This window comes from Triticum aestivum, chromosome 3A (assembly GCF_018294505.1).
Source record: "Triticum aestivum cultivar Chinese Spring chromosome 3A, IWGSC CS RefSeq v2.1, whole genome shotgun sequence".
Lineage (NCBI taxonomy): Eukaryota > Viridiplantae > Streptophyta > Magnoliopsida > Poales > Poaceae > Triticum > Triticum aestivum.
The window spans coordinates 698787561-698801193 of NC_057800.1; the positions used below are offsets into that span (position 1 = coordinate 698787561).

General features: G+C 44.1%; 1 pseudogene; it reads left to right on the forward strand.

Moving 5' to 3' along the window:
• Positions 1-3337: 3337 nt before the first annotated feature.
• On the forward strand, positions 3338-5541 carry LOC123059230 (uncharacterized; annotated as a pseudogene).
• The last annotated feature ends 8092 nt before the right edge of the window (positions 5542-13633 follow it).

Below are 13633 nucleotides of genomic sequence, written 5' to 3' on the forward strand. Positions count from 1 at the left end.
ATTCTCTGTGATATTCAGCCTACCGGTCATACTAGAAGAAATAGAGTATGTGTCTGAGTTCTTAAGATTAAGACCCATGGACGAAAGAAAACGGCTGCAACATCAGTTGCTCTGATTTAACTACATACAGCTGGGAAATAAGTTAACTGTTATAATGGAAAATAAATAGTATTACTCACTCGTCAGCGAATTTGGTGCTCACTTCACTGTTGTAGTTATCATCCTTTCCCACCCAAGAGGGCTTGAGCAATGCCTGGCTTATCAATTGCAAGAGCTTTTCATTAACTTGAGATATATCACATGGATCATAGCATGTAACTTCAAGACTCCACCCATGGGCATGTTCACAAATAAAGTAAGTTTTCTAATTTTGTCATGAATTTTTTTTCGTATTTAAATTTGGTAGGAATGAGCCTCCATTTCGGCAAATTACCACATTGCACAACATATGTGTCAATGGATTGACAAATATGTTGTGCAATGTGGTAAAATAGAGACTTACTCCAACCAAATTAAATATGAAGAAATTCGAGTGGAAATAGGGAAAGTTACTTTGTGAATATGTCTACGGTTGGTAGCCTAGAGTTACATGTGATGATTTGGCAGATATATCTCGAGGTGATGGCAAGTTCTGGGCCATTGATAAACCAGGCATTTCTCGGACCCCTCCTTGGTGGAAAAGGAAGATAACTACAAGGAGTGAAGGGAGCACCAAATTCGCTGATGTGTGAATAATAGTTTTCTTTCCTAGTACTGTAGTTAACTTGTTTCCCAACTTTATGTAGTTGTTCCTAAGCAACGAATTGTGCTATGTTTTGTTATAACCGTCAGTCATAACTCTTGAGAACTCAGGTGGTGTTTGGTTCTCTAGTGCTAGGACTTTTTGAAAAAGACTCTTAAGGAGGTGCTTCTAAAGACTTTTAGCAAGAAGTCCCAAAAAAGTCCCCCCCCCCCCGTTTGGTTTGGTAGGAACTTTTTTTAGTCCCAACATAAAAAAGTCCCTGCAACCAAACACCCCCTCAGATGCATACTTGCTCTCTGTTTTCAAATATGGGGAAGGTTGAATACCATAAATTATAAGTTCCTGCACCTTATAGGTGTGGACATAACTTGCAATTTAGTATGAAACATTTCTCATTCATGATATATCGCTCGCTGTAGAAGATTTTCAGAATAGTTAATCCTCATTCAACTTAATATTGTTGACGCACTCGATTATTTGGCGGCGAGATGCTATAAATCTATTTGATGGTTAACCATTCAAACTTGTGGTTAGCTACACACCTATATAGAATATACTTGCTATTCCGTGTACATACTGCTAGGTAACATTCTATACACATGCTTCCAGGTACTTTATCTATTCTATGGGCAAAACATTAATATCAATAACCGAGATCGCAAAGGCCTACTTTGTTTTAGTCACCTTCTCTTTACCGTATTGGAGAATATTCTCGGTGTTAGCTAGGTTTGGATCATGCTCAGCCCATATGATCTTCCGTACAAAAATCCCATCGTGTCGCTTCACATGTCCATTCCTATCCACTCCAAGCATTCATAATGTTAGATAACATCTGCCTACTCGCCTACTTTTGAGTGAATAGCCATGCAGGTAGATGTTCTCTGATATTATAAATTTTGAGTGAATATAGATGGATATTAGAGCCATCCTGATGAGAGTTTTATTGGGAAGACCACGATGGGTTGAGCATGCTGGAAACCTAACTTTTGGATCCTCACAAGAAAGGTAGGTTCATGAGTAACTAGAAATTGAGCACGAAATTGACGATGAAATTCAGTTGAAGTTACCTTGTATAACATGTGGAGTGCGCTTACTGAAAAGCATGTGATCCAATATGATTACAGGTGTTGAAAACATTAATGGTGTGCTTTCAATTCTAATGTTTTCAGATATTAACATATAGGATATTTGGGTCGTGAGGAGAAGATTAATACAATGACATGGATAGGATTACATGAAGGATCACACCATGAAATAAGCATGACATTCCTTCGAAATGTGTAGCGCATATGAGTGGGAAAAATAGGGGATAGTGGGGGGTCTTACCTCCTTGGCCTAGCCGAGAGGGAATTGGAGCTAGGGTGCTGACGACAATGAGAAGGAAAATCATGATGCGGGCGGCATCTCCATGCAGCGGCAGGTCACCAAGGCCCATTGTGGCGGTGCCACCGCACAAGTTGTGCAAAGCTAGCAAAGTAAGTGTCACACAGGAAGGTGTCGGCCATTGAGGCCATGGGAACCCTAGGGCGCATCAGCATGCAAATTCGGTACATTATATAGGTGGGAGACGATGGCCATGGGTGTTAGGATTTGCGACGGTGGCGGTCCTGTTGGACCTGGATGGAGAGGAATACGTGAGAAGGGAGTGAGTCGACACCATCGGACGAGAGTAGAGGGTTTGGGAGAGATAAATATATAAGGAGGTGCGGTACAGTTAGAATGGGCCAAGGCCCATGGTCGCTGGCTTGGTATTTCTATTCCAGACGTCACTTGTTAAGCCAGCGGTTGAATAAGTCTGTAGTTATTTTTATTCGATTAATGACCACGTGCAATGTAGGTTAAAATTAGTATTTTTTGTGTGGGGAACACCGACTCCATGGATCCACTCTAGTGCTAAGATCACTACTAGCACAAATCTTTGAAGTTTATGGCACACCCTGGTGTGTCTGATTTGTAGGAGATTGTATAGTTTTAATGCCAACGATATTCTAATATCTATATAATAATTGAACATTTGATATAATTAGGCTATGATCTTTTCCTGGTGTCATATCCCCTCCTCATTAGTCTTATGTTCTCGTATGTTTCATTTTTCTATCAAGCATTTTTCCGTGTGGCTACGTATTCGTTTTCATTTTTTTTGTCCAATTGAAATTGCCGATAGGTGGCGGCGAAACTTTCACGTGTCAGTTGTCGTCTGCATGGCTACATATTCGTTTTGCAGCAGCAGGTAGCATTGCTGCACATATGCAGCGCGGGGAATAATTTTGTGCTCCCCAAATAAATCTACATCGTCATTTACAGATGCATCATCTATTGGAGCACTGTGTTAGACTAATTATGTCCTAGACAATCATTTTTAGGCACACTGGTGTTTCTCTATCATTGTTGGAGATGTTTTGTACATCCGATGAACTTTTATAATAGATTTGATCTTTTTGGAATGAACTTTTGAACTTGCATTATTCTGTTTCATTTTTTTTGTTAGTGAAATATTTTCCTTTTTTTCCCTCTTTTTATGAGTTTTTTTTTCTCTTAAGAGGAATCCATTGTAAGGTTAGACCGCAGACGGAGCAGACCGCAGACAGAGTCTCTTCGCCGCAAAATTTTCTAGGGTTGAGCCCATTCCCCAACTCGTCGTCTCATTCCTCCCGGCCGGAGCAGCTGGCGGCGACCATGGCGACGCCTCTTCTCCCCGGCCTCCCAGATGAGATCGTCACCTGGGAGATCCTCGTCCTCCTGCCCCCCAAATCCCTCCTCCGCTGCCGCGCCGTCCGCCGTGCCTGGCGCTCCGCCACCTCCACCCGCCGCTTCCTCCTCGCCCACCACGCGCCCGCCAGCCCAACCTCCCCGTTTTCACCAGCGACCACTGCCGTGATATCCTCGCCTTCGACCACCGCTCCGCCGCCGACGCCCAGCTCCATTCCGTCGCCCGGCTTGACGGGGACTTCTGGAGGCCTCCTGCGACGGCCTCCTCCTCCTCTCCAAGGTTGACTTGGAGACGGGCTCTCGCACCTTCGTCTCCGTCTGCAATCCAGCCACGCGTGAGCATGCCATCCTTGGGCCACTGTCGAACTTCAGCATCTTGGGGATGTACCCACACAGACCTACAGGCGAGTACCGGCTGTTGCTGAAACGGTCTAGCTGCATTGACTTGCCTAAAGGTCACCAAGTTGGCTGCTTTGTCTTTCCGTTTGGCTCTGACCAGCCACCGAGGTACATTGGGTGGCCGGAGATGGAGACGACATGCTTCAGTGTCACCCCTGCTGTCCGGATTGGAGATAGCTTGCATGGGTATCCAGTGTATTATACGGCAAACAGCTCATTCCCAATTACAATTGAAAGCGAACTGGTAATAGTATTCGACACCATAGCAGAGTCGTTCCAGCACATGCGTGCTCCAATTGTTCCCAATCCCAATAGCTCTTTTTTGTTTGAGATGGATGATACGCTCGGCATGTATAGCCAGAACCATGCCACAAAAATTATTGATATATGGGTGTCGCAGAACTATGTGACCAGGTCTGGGACTACAAATACCGAGTCGAATTACCAGTTGCAGAAATCAGGGGGATGCTTGAAATTGGTGATGGCCTTTGGGGAATGGAGTTTGTTTCGGTGGATGGTGGTGTGCTCATGCTGGTCAGGATTGATCACTGGCTGCTTCAGGTTGACAGTGATGGCAAATTGATTGCCAGTTTTGATCATGGTCGCCGAAGCCTCATTGAGACCGGACATCGGCTCAAACAAAGTCTTGTCGAGCATACCTTCTTTCCAGCTCTACAAAGTTATGCATTGAACGCTTTGCCTTTCATCTGATGGCTGTTGAGGGGGGTGGTGCTTCTTTCTACCTAGCTGCCGTATCCTCGTGAGCTTCAATACCTATAAATTGGATCAAGTATGAGCCTGCTAGCTTCTTCCTTTTGTTTTGATGTATGTAAAGTTGTGATCCGAGGCTCTGACTGTCATGTTTTTGCATGAAATCTAAGCTTGTGTTAGCACCCTTTCGGGCTGAAGTGACTATGGTGTGTATCGATGCTAAAACTAACTAATCTGCTTCATGTCTCTGTTTTATTGGGTGAGAGGACTTTGCTTTGTTTTATTTATCTAGTGGTCTTCTTAGTATTCAACTGTTAGCAATTTATATGGCTCATGTCCCTCTTCTATGAACTAAATAATTGACTTTACCTTCATATCTGGTGGTCTTCTTAATAGTCAATATTTGGGGTGTTTTCTGTTTCTACCCTTTTGTTCTATCTGAAGATGAAAAGAGGCAGATATCCTCTTTTTTAACTTGCAAGCTGCATGTGATTTTTAGAGTACCGTTGCATCATAGACATTTTCTCGATGAAATGTTCTGCCTTTGGGATAGTGATTTTGATCACAGACAATGCTATCTCTTTTGTTTTGCCGACTTGTTCGGGGCAAGGAACAGGTTGACTCTAGCAGTCTAGGTTAGATCACATGTGGTGGAACTACTGTAAAGATGTAGTTATTGGGCCATAGTCTCATGGTATCAATCTATGCTACATCTGTGATTGATGCTATCTTTTTTCTGTGTCCATCTGTGATATGGTGCTTACCTTATGCTGTTGTATTTTTGGGCTCAATTTGTAATACTCCTTCTGCAGTTGAATCTTTTAACATATACCATGCTTCTTTGTTCTCAGTGGATTTTATTAGTTCGGGAAGAAACATATTCTAGATTTGCCTACTAGTACTGGTGGTCTATGGAACTGCTGTATGTTGCGGCCAGGGAGGTCTTAGATAGAACACACAACGAATGTAATGCTTCATCTACTTTTTTGTGTATGCTTCACCCCCGTTGTACTACTCACTTTTGTAACTTGTTCCTTGCTGGGATTTCTGGGTATCACTGTAGAATGTTTGAACACAACACAATGTGCAGTAATTTGAAGGTCACTTTGATCATTTGCTTCAGAATAAAAAACAAGTTCATCATCCGGATTGATAATGCAGTATGTATGCTCAAAGTTATCCTTGTAAGGCAAGAGAATTCGGACGTTCAGAGTAGTAGTAGTTGGAACATAGACCAGTGGGGGAGAGTCACAGGGTGCATGCGGTGCACAGCTGTTGGTCCTCACCATTCGTCTACAATTCTTCACCTCCACCTGCTTTGTCTCTGAAAAAAGATTGTGTCCTGGTTGAGTTCCTGTGAAGCTGTAGTTTCATTAGTTAGCGGTTTCTGTGTTGGTGGAATGGATCCACATGGGTTATGTACCACCCGGAGGGCCCTGGTTCTTGCTGGCATGTGTCTGGTGGCTTCTTCATGTCCCAGTACAGTTAGTAGGATCTTCAGCTACTAGTGAAAGTTTAAATTCTGCAAAGTTCATTCATTAGTTAATATCTGAGTAAATCAGATGTTAGCATCAAAGATTGGATGACAACTGGTTCTGGTGTCAACAACATCAAAGTGCAATACATAAGCGATGAAGCATAATTAGTCGTTTAGCTTTCTTCCCCCGATTCTCCGAAACTCTGATGGTTGGCTTGTTCTGCAGCTCTGTTTTCCTTTTTCTGAGGCAATCCTACCTCCTCTGCTGCTGCTGCTGCTGCCTGCTCCAAGATTGCTGTGGCCTGTTTTTTGGACACCCAGGCAGGGGCGGCCGACAGCTGCCCTTCTGACAGCACGACGAACACATGCACCCACCGCGAAAAATAATGCATGGCAGGGCAACTAATTCCTTGGCTAAATACGAGCTGAAGATAATATTGCATCTTGGGGGAGTCCTCATTGTATACTGTCTTTACCTAGTCACCTGGTACCAGTCCTTATTTCACGGCTCTCCTTTTTATACCACAGACCAGCATGTGGATTGTGGAATCAACTATATCCTCGTACTAGTTCACAAACCGAGACCAACCAGGTCAATAATGCAGAAGACTGTACTGAATGCTCAGGCAGACAAATGGTAGTAATCTCCATATACCTGGGAAAACATGACGTTGCACATGGAAAAACAAATTGAACAGCATACATTTTTCATGTGTGTATAGAGTGATTTAGAGTAAATTGCACAAAACCACCACTTTGAATGTTAGATTATCAGAAAATACTACGTTGCATTTTTGTTGCAGAAAACACCATGTCTACCGTAATCTTTTTGCAAATAACACTGATTGGCGGATTTGGCTCAATTGAGTGTGTTTATGACTGATGGGGGCCGCTAGTCAGGCTAACATGGCACCGCTTAACCTTTTATATGTAACGACGACAATTGGTAACGATAACATCATGTGTGAGCCTGTGGGGTCCACCTATCATTGAAAGAAAAGAAAAACAATTCAGTTCGTCTTGTCACTCTACCGCCCCAAATCTCAGTTCAGCAGCCCGCCGCCGCCCCTCCCCCCGCCAGCTGAGGCAAAGTCCGCCGTTGCCAGCGCTGTTCCCAGGTGTACGCAGAGGTCGCTGCCTGTCCCAACCCCGGCCATGGCAGGGGCTGCCATCGCCCGTCCGGACTGCAGCGTGGCAGGGGTTGCGGGTTGCCTCGCCCGTCGCAACCCCGACCGAGGCAGGGGGCGCCGTCGCCATTGCCGCACCGAGGGGGGGGGGGGGCAGAGGACGCCGCCCGTCCCGTCCCCGACTGAGGGGCGACCTTCCGCCACGCGCCGAGGACGCCGTCACCATTGCCGCACCGAGGGGGAAGCAGAGGACGCTGCCCGTCCCGCCCCCGGCCGAGGGGCGCCCTTCCGCCACGCGCCAAGGACGCCATGCGCGCAGTCCAGGATGACTGCATCACCGGGGTCGCCGACCTCATCCAGGTCCCGCCGACGCTTGCGGCCGTCGCTCACGGCGGAGGAGGATGAATCCGAGGTGCATAGGGGGTGGCAGCTCGATTCTTGCTGGATCCGAGCTAGGCTGGTTAATGGCGGCGAATTTCGTGGAGCTCAGGGCCATGGCGATGGGCGGCGGCGGCGCTCCTGCATGCTGCTCTGCTGGTTCGGCGGAAATAGATAGAGAAAGAAATTAGGATGAAATGTTGACAAGTGGGCCCCATGTCCAGTAAAACGGTTCAATGTAACGGTGTTAGAAATTAGTGCCACATCAGCCTGACTGGCGGACCCCATCTACCATAAACATGCTCAGCCGAGGCAAATCCGCCGATCGGTGTTATTTGTAACAAGATTACGGTAGACACGATGTTTTGTGCAATAAAAATGTAATGTAGTGTTTTTTTGGCAAATTTAACCTTTAAAGTGATGGCTTTGTGTAATTTACTTGAGTGACTTACGAAAGACAAGCTGCCAAGGCAGTATACTCTGTACAGTGAACGGTGAACAGAAGCAGAATCCTGACCATACACAGTTACACGACTACACATGTAGTTATTCAATGATAAAAAAGCCCATTGCAAACAAGCTTGATTTTACAATTAATAGGTAGCTCCAATTTAGCTAAGCCACATGATGCACTAGTCGTTTTCCGAGAGAGTAAAGAGATGGAAGAGAATAGATAAGGCAGGTGAAAGTAGAACAACATAGCATCAACTATCAGGTTTTTGATTCGCTTGGTTTTCTGCAGTTCCATCAAAGTATTGTAGCTACCATAAAGAGAAACTTCTCCTGTTCTTCAGCACTTACGATATGACGGGGGACAGTGAGAGAATCACTCTTGAACTTGTATTTCCTTGTGTTCATCATAATCCATGCTTCTGACACGTTTTTTTTTTGAACCAAATGGGGTTTCCCCCCGCCCCAACTTTACAAAAAGCCAAGGCAAAGTCAACCAACATAGACTGTTAACAGCGCTCGGCGGCAACCGGAGAGTAGCTGCCACAGAAAGAAAAGCAAGGTTTAACTGCCCTATTACAAGGTTTTAGGCGGATCTAGACAGGATACATAACCAGGCGGCAACATGCCAGCTTACATTTTAAGATCAAAGCTAAGATATGCAAGCTAGCAGAACACAACCCAGCGATGCCCCGACAAAAGCATTAGCGCCATGCAATCCTAAGCAATTCCCCTCTTCGATGGTCCAACAGCCTTAAGCACCAGAGAAGAAGCGCACCCTGAGCCTCTGAACATAGGATTTTCCATTGCATGATCGTTGCCCCCAACAGGTCCAAAACACATCGTATACTCCGCCATCTTCGCCCCTGGAAAACAAAGTCATTTCGAAAACGGCATAAGCTCCACAAGGTAGCAGCAGTAACAATGTTTAAAGCTTCAAAATATTTTCTCCTCTTCCAAAAGGAAGCCAGCAGAACAAAAGAATCAGGCGCAGTAACATTAAAGCTATCAGCTACCAAATTCCAAACATGTCTAGCAACAATGCAATGAAAGAAGAGATGTTAGATAGTTTCAGGCTCGTTGCAAAAGACACAGGACATGTCATCTACATGCCTGCGCTTGGCAAGATTATCTCTAGTTAAGCTCATATTATAGTAAATCAACCAGAGGAAAACATGGATATTGGGTGGAACTTTGATTTTCCAGATATCATCTTTAATTTCAGATGATATCCCTCCAAAGTTAATTACCTTATAAAAGGATTTGACAGAGTACTTGCTCGAAGATTCCAGCATCTAGACAGGCTGATCTGGGGAATCAGATAGACACACTGGCTCAACAACCTTGATAAGCTCATTCCACCTAACTAAGGTACTTTCCTCAACACACCTCCTAAAAGTAAGGCGCAATTCGCCACGTACCCAGACCTGTACAAAAGTAGAATCTTGTTGTTGACAGAAAGTATACAAGTCCCAAAATGCAGTCTTAAGAGAATAATCCCAAATCCAGATGTCATACCAAAAGGCAATGCTTTTGCCATCCCCAGGGACCCATCTATAGAAATTTTTAGAAGCTACAAGAGCCCACGATAAGCTTTTCATAAATGGAGATCCCAGGGTCACCCTAGTGCTAAAAAGATTAGGACTAGTAGTGTTGTACTTGTAGGCCAGAATCTTCTTCCAATCACTATCCCTATCATCATAGAATCTTCTCCCCTATGAGGCCAGAAGGGCCATGTTGAACTCTCTAAGGTTGGGAACGCCCATACCCCCAAACTCTTTCCTTCTAGAGATCAATCCCTAGTTAGCAAGGTGATATTTATGATTATCACCCACATTATCCTAGAAGAAGTGAGACATTTGTGAAGTGATCATATCAATAGCCCATTTGGGGAATTTCACAATAGACATAAGATAAGCAGGAATGCTGGCAGTGCAAGTAGTAAGCAGGATCAGTTTGCCCCTACATGAGAGAAATCTCCCTAACCACCCAGAGATGTTCTTGATAATTCTATCAATAATGGGTTGGAGATCTTCCCTTCTAAGTTTTTTAAGTGAAGGGGGACACCTAGATATTTAAAGGGGAAATCCCCAAGCTGGCAGCAGAAAACCTGGGCAAAATCATTAGATAATTGCTCAGAAATATTAATAGCGTGAAGATCACTTTTATGAAAATTAATCTTCAAACCAGATAGATTTTCAAAACAGGAGAGAATCCATTTCAGGTTCTTGGCATAATCTAGAGAGTTATCCAATAATAGTATGGTATCATCAGCATACTGTAGGCTGATTACCCCACCTGGGAAGGCATGAGGTAGCAGTCCACAAATTAAGCCACTACTGGCAGCCTTATGAAGCATTTTAGAAAAAAACACCAGCCACCAGATTAAACAAAAGGGGTGAGTGAGGGTCACCCTGTTTCAAGCCTTTCCCCCAGAGAACTGGGGACCATTAGAATAATGAATTCTAACCTGAAAAGTCCCTGGGTGAATAGTAGACATAACTCACTCCACCCATTTACTACCAAAGCCTCTAGAAAGAAGCATTTCCTTCAAAAAGTACCAACTAACTCTATCATATGTTGTCTCATAATCAAGTTTAAGAATTAAGCCAGCAGACCCAGACCTATGAATTTCATGACACTGGTAGAAAAAGGGCCTGTTGTCCCGGTTCGTAAGGGCCTTTTGTCCCAGTTCTGGAACCGGGACTAAAGGGTCGGTACTAATGCCCTGTCCCTTTAGTCCCGGTTCAATCCAGAACCGGGACAGATGGGCCTCCATGTGGCCTGTGCGCGGAGCCCAGGCAGGAGACCCTTTGGTCCCGGTTGGTGGCACCAACCGGGACCAATAGGCATCCACGCGTCAGCATTTCTGTGGTTGGGGTTTTTTTTTGAAGGGGGGGGGGGTTGGGGGTTTTGGGGGGTTAATTTAGGTGTTTCATATATTGTGTTAGCTAGCTATAATTAATAGAGAGAAGTGTCCTTTCTTATGTCCGTGCTTGGTCGACGCTACGTACTATACATACGTATAGAGAGGACTAGACACGCTAGCTAGCTAGTAAGCAAATGAAGGAAACAGAAGATCGTCATGAACATATATGCATACAGAGAGAAGTGATATCGACCACCTCTCCTTCGCCAAGAGATTGGTCGAACAACAAGTTCTCGTATATCTATCCGACACTACCGGCTACATATATACAATAATTATCCCTTACAAATATAATCATACGGACTCAGGGTCCACATAGTATTCTCCATCTTCAGGGATCACGTGGTCAAGAAAGAATGCCGCCAATTCCTCTTGAATTGCTCGCATGCGAGCTGGTGCTAGGAGTTCATCCCGCTTCCGAAACATCTAATTTAAAGAAGGGGGTCAATACATATATATATATATATATATATATATATATATATATATATATATATATATATATATATATATATGAATGAATGAAACTCAACACAAATGATGGTAATAAAATAAAATTGTGAATGTTGTTATTTACGTACTTCATATTGTTCGTCAGTGTAGCCCCGCTCACAGGTCGTGTGGCGGATGGACTCGCAAACGTAGTATCCACAGAAATCATTTCCTTGTTCCTGCCACAACCACTTTACAAGAAATAGAGGCCAATCAAACTGATAAGCAAGAATGCCAAATGGTATTGATGAAACTAGCGCTTGAATGACTAGTAGATGCGCGGAACATGCTACTATAGTACTTACTTTCGGGTGTCTAAATTGCAGCTCCTTCGGCAGTCCCGGAGCTTTTCTGGTGAATTTTCTCCAAACCCTGCCGGACAAAGAAAACAATTACTTGATATATCAGGAAATGAACAAAGTTGCTGATATGGTGGATAATGATCGATTTAACTTACTTCTCGAGTATTTGAGTCATGTCTGCATAGTCCTGGGGATCTTTTCGTCTTGAGTCTAAGACGGTTACTAGTCCCTGCTTAAGCTTAATCTCTAGGAGAATATAGTGGAAACTGCACACGCATGCATAACTCATCAATTACATTACTATAACCTTGACTAATATATAAGGGAAACCGAATACGCACAAGACAGTAACACTCACTTGAAGTTGTAAGGAAAGAGTATTATATCTTTGTTCTCATCTAACAACATATAGCTCTCCAGATCATCTAATTAATTAAACCATACATTGAAACTATGTAAAACATTTCAATGCGAAAACAAATGCGATCATAATCGCAACCAAGGTAACAATTGATCCAACGGCATAATGATACCAAGCCTCGGTATGAATGGCATATTTTCTAATCTTTCTAATCTTCAAGCGCATTGCATCCATCTTGATCTTGTGATCATCGACAACATCCGCAACATGCAACTCCAATATCATCTTCTCGTCCTCAATTTTTTTTATTTTTTCCTTCAACAAATTGTTTTCTTATTCAACTAAATTTAACCTCTCGACAATAGGGTCGGTTGGCATTTCCGATTCACATACATCCTACATAAATAAACTCTATGTCACGTTGGTCGGCATAATTTTCATAAACAATAAATGAACCAATAGTTATAAAGATAATATATATACCACATCCGAATCATAGACAGGACGAGGACCGACGGGAGCGGATACCAAAACCATCGCACTATATAAGATGCAATAATAAAAGTAAGAAAATAATACAAGTATCTATGTAAACATACAAGTAAGAATATTTTTACTTTCAGAAAGAAGATAAAACAAGAGGCTCACCACGGTGGTGCCGGCGATGAGCTCGGCGTGGGTGATCGACGGCGGTGAAGACGGGGACGGGGCGTGACGGACCGCTAAACCTAGACAAATATTATGGAAAATGGAGCTTGGAGGTCGAGCTTGGAGAGGAGAAAGCTTAAGTAGTGTGGCTCGGGTATTCCATCGAACACCTTGTGTGCATAGGAGGTGAGCTAGAGCACCACCAAGCCCTCTCCCCCTCGGCCAGAGAAAGACAGAGCACTGGGGTGCTCTGCTCGCGAGCGAGGGGTATATATAGGCACCTCATTGGTCCCGGTTGGTGACATGAGCCGGGACTAAAGGGGAGCCTTTGGTCCCGGTTCAAGCCACCAACCGGGACCAATGGTGGTGGGCCAGGAGCGAGGCCCATTGGTCCCGGTTCATCCCACCAACCGGGACCAAAAGGTCCAGATGAACCAGGACCAATGGCCCACGTGGCCCGACCGGCCCCCTGGGCTCACGAACCGGGACCAATGCCCACATTGGTCCCGGTTCTGGACTGAACCGGGACTAATGGGCTGACCCGGCCTGGACCAAAGCCCTGTTTTCTACTAGTGTGAATGACCTCATGAGCCATAACCACACTTTCCAAAATGAATCTGCCCTTAATAAATGCAGTTTGGTTGGAAGAGATAAGCTTGTCACATAAGGGGGAAACCCTAGTAGTCATAGCTTTAGAAAAAAATTTAACAGCACAATTACTAAGACTGATAGGCCTAAAGTTCTTCATATCTCTAGCCATAGGAACTTTAGGAATAAGAGTAATAATGGCATGATTCAACTTATATATATCAAGGTTACCATTCTCAAAGTCTCTAACCATCCACATAAAATCTTTTTTTGATCAGTTCCCAAAAGGTTTGATAAAATAAAAAGGATAGGCCATCAGG